Source organism: Adiantum capillus-veneris, chromosome 5 (genome assembly GCF_014529385.1).
Source record: "Adiantum capillus-veneris isolate H3 chromosome 5, ASM1452938v2, whole genome shotgun sequence".
Classification (NCBI taxonomy): Eukaryota; Viridiplantae; Streptophyta; class Polypodiopsida; order Polypodiales; family Pteridaceae; genus Adiantum; species Adiantum capillus-veneris.
In genome coordinates this window covers 148882988-148886936 of record NC_140935.1, presented here as the reverse complement: position 1 = coordinate 148886936, position 3949 = coordinate 148882988, and the positions used below count along the sequence as shown (strand labels likewise).

Below are 3949 nucleotides of genomic sequence, written 5' to 3'. Positions count from 1 at the left end.
CACATATACAACACCTGGAATAGGCTTTTTTACTTTTTTCGACTCTCAAGGTGCATGGTCGCATGCACAATGGTAGGCCTGCAATTCCAAGAGTGGGAGGAGTGCCTTGAAACACTACAAAACATAATCTCAAACCTGAGAGAGAAAAAAAGATATTTGGAGGATTAGTAGATTAGTCCAAAATCCAATCCCTGATGCTGACGTCGGATGCAATGGAATTGAGAGAGTATATAGAATTAACAATTAGCACTTTCCAAATCCTTTTTTCTTTCCTTGCATTAAGGACTACAACTTTGTGTTACTGATGGTTCTGTTTAGATACTTGTTGGAGAGAGTCGGAGCAATGAGGTAGAGATAGATAGAGAGAAGAAATATGAGTTGAACCCTCTCACAAGCCCCCCACATTGTTACCAGCGTGGTATTTAATTTAAATTGTGTAAATGGAATGTACACCAATGCAATACCTCAATGCAAGACTCAACAACTCAAATGCATGATGTAGCCACGGTAACTCTTCAAGATGAAATATCTCTCGTGCTTATTTGATACACCTTTGCAATTTGGCTCGATGTGGATTGTGGATGGGCACCATGAGGAAGATATAGAGTTAATATGCACACCCAATGTGAGGATTGAAGGGCTAAATGTTGGTTGCAAAAATGCAAAGCGCAATAGATCCTAATGCAAGAGAAATGTTGAAAACACAACTAATAACTGTTGCAGAGATGGAAGCACTAGAGAGTACAAGCACGAAGCACAAAAGCAGAGTGCCCACACTAGAAACTCTAAAGAAATGGGGTGCCCAATTTTTTATGGGGTTACTTAGAGGATCCTCTTGTGTTTTATATTACAAGATTAGGTCTTATGTGACTTGAGTGACCTTGGTAGGGCAATGACTTTACTATGACTTTAAAAGTAAAGCAGTTTATTAAAAAATTACTAGGTAAATTTCGGAGTGAAATTGTCACACATAGTGTTCGGGAAAATTTATTTTCACAAACATACAAAAATCCTCCCAACACAAATTTGAACCGTAAATTTTACAATACTTTTGCAAAATTACACTATTTTTCATGTATTTTAAGCGGAATTTTCTCCTTCTCGCCCTTCCCTCAACCGGCTACTTTGAATTTGCAACCGGCAGAAGGCTAAGCTGAGGCACACTTTTCCCGAACACTGGTCACACATCTCCCCAACAGCTTCTTCAAAAGTTTGGCATTCCAAAAACTTTAAAAAGTCAACGCTTTCAATAACTCGTCAGAAAGCATCCATGCAAAGCCTCGAGCTTGCCATAATCACCAATATCCATACACTATCAAATCATCATTGCTGTGAACCATGCCACATTGAGCAAGTGGCTCTGCTCCACGCTCAATAGGCTCTTCCGCCTTCAACACTAAGTAACACAAGGCATTAAAGAGGGGGAGAGGGGGTAATGGGATCAAGGGTTGGGAAGTCCACGCACAACGGGCAAGGAGATTGTAGACGTGAAATGCCTAATAAAACTAAACCCGGCCAAAAGTTAAACCCCTTAAACCCGGCCAATTCATGTGTGCTTACAATAAAAGGTTATAAAACTATGCAAGGGTACAACATGTGTGTGCAGTTGTAATGGAATTGATATTTCTATTAATTATTGTAGTTGGCAGGTGGAAAAGACTTGACCGAGCTAGGCCTATGCATACGGAAATATATTTCATGTATTATTCAAGTGCTCTCTATGAGCTTTGGCCATTTATGACCGGCTTGCCAGTTTGTAATCACTTTGACCATTTCCCTCTTGCACGTATTTCGTTTAAGATTTTTCTTTTTCGTGCTGCCCGGATTCAATTTTGCCCTGATTTTTGCATTGTCCAAGTTTAATCGGTCTTGGCCTTCGCGCATGGACTTCGCGGTTGTTGGGGAGATGTGTGACAGTTTCACTCCAGAATTTACCTAGTAGTTTTTGAATAAATTGGTTTACTTTTAAAGTCATAGTAAATTCATTGCCCGACCAGGGTCACTCAAGTCACATAAGGCCTAATCTGCTAATAGAAAACACAAGAGGATCCTCTAAGTAACCGCATAAAAAACTGGGCACCCCATTTCTTTAGAGTTTCTAGTGTGGACACACTCTCCTTTTGTGCTTGGTGCTTGTACTCTCACTTGAATGACCTTGGTCGGGCAATGACTTTACTATGACTTTAAAAGTAACCAGTTTATTCAAAAATTACTAGGTAAATTTAGTGAAACTGTCACACATCTCCCGAACAACTTCTTCAAAAGTTTGGCATTTCAAAACTTTAAAAAGTCAACACTTTCAATAACTCGTCAGAAACCATCCATGCAAAGCCTCGAGCTTGCCATAATCACCAATATCCATACACTATCAAATCATCATTACCGTACAATCTTTGGAACCGCACCACATTGAGCAAGTGGCTCTGTTCCACGCTCAACAGGCTCTTCCGCCTTCAACACTAAGTAACACAAGGCATTAAAGGGGAAAGGGGGGGGGTTGTAATGGGATCAATTCACTCTAAGAGTGGGATGGTATTTGCTTGGGTGCACAAGGAACTTTTAAAAGCTCCTTACATAGGAAAAAATATATATTCTCCATATACTTTCACTACTTTGGATATACATAAATATTGAAAGTCCAAAGTAGAGAAAGTGAAGCATTTCCTATCTACGACAACAAGCCAATTCCCATTTTCTCCATATACTAGTAAAATTTTTCTATATAGTAAACTGTACAGATATGCGAGAGCTCTACCTCTTCAGTAAATGCAATGGTTTGTCTGGTGCCATTCCAGCCGACATGGTGGTATGCAGCCGAGATTGGGTTGGGGCACAATGAGTTGAGCTCATCCAATCCGGCTGCAATTTCGCTGAGAATTCCTTGGCCTTGTTCAGCTTACTAGCTTACTGTACAATCTATCCATTTCCAAGAGATGACAATGCTGCCATAAACATTGATCGACCTCTCGTTGTGAGGACCTGCCTCCGGTTCTCTACCTCGACACCTGCAAAAGGCCCACAATTCGACAACATTGCGCCGGCCGCATCCTCCCTCTCAATCAAAGATGTTATACTAACTATATAATCTTCTCCATATCCCTCCTTGTGCTAGTGGGGCTTCTCACCCACGCACATGCGACTCTACCGTCACTTCTTATGCTCTCATTGCCGTCTTTCTGGCCCTCTTTCGACCTAATGCTCTCAGATATCCGCTCCTCCTTGGCATAATCTTGCTTTGAAGTATTCAATGAAGCTGGACTCTTGGACGGAGATGCCACAATGACAAACTCTTTCCCATATCCTTCTTCTCCATTGCTATACATCCTCGACCATGAGGGTACACTTATGAGGCCATGTAAACTCTCATAATCATCATTGAGATTCGATCGCTTGCTCCCACTCTTCGAAATTGGCAGCACCCAGCTTTGACAAACAGATGTCTGAGAAGTGAGCGCGCTCGAACTGTTGGAAAACATCTAAATCGCATCACAATCTTTTGCATCTAGTAGTTGATCTCTGAGCTTCCTCTGGCTCTTACCCACGTACTCCATACAGTGATTGTTGTAGCTCCGTAGACTCACATCACCATCATAATCATCATTGTATGATGATATAGTGCTGACATCCTTAAAAACCTTGGACTTGTTTGATGTCTCAGGAGATGCTCCCCAAGTGTTAAAGCTTCTTGAACAACCTTTGCATTGATTATTGTAGGATCTGTCAATAAATGCCCTATGTACGTCAAGTGCACTTGTGAGAGTCAAACAAGTCCTTCGCAAGATTTCTATTCGGAATGCAATTCTTGGAGAGCACTCATTGAGAGATATGTCCGAAAGGGGTAGGCCAAGAAACATTGAGCTATTTTGATTGGCTGCGAATTGAGGGCATTATGCAAGACGTTCATATGTGCAAAACAATGCATGTTGATATTGTTAGTCAAGGGAGATTG

The 3949-nt window shown here is 41.2% G+C and overlaps 1 pseudogene; it reads right to left on the bottom strand.

The window, feature by feature from the left end:
• Positions 1-2792: 2792 nt before the first annotated feature.
• Positions 2793-3551, bottom strand: LOC147458265 (uncharacterized; annotated as a pseudogene).
• Between the last annotated feature and the right edge of the window lie 398 nt (positions 3552-3949).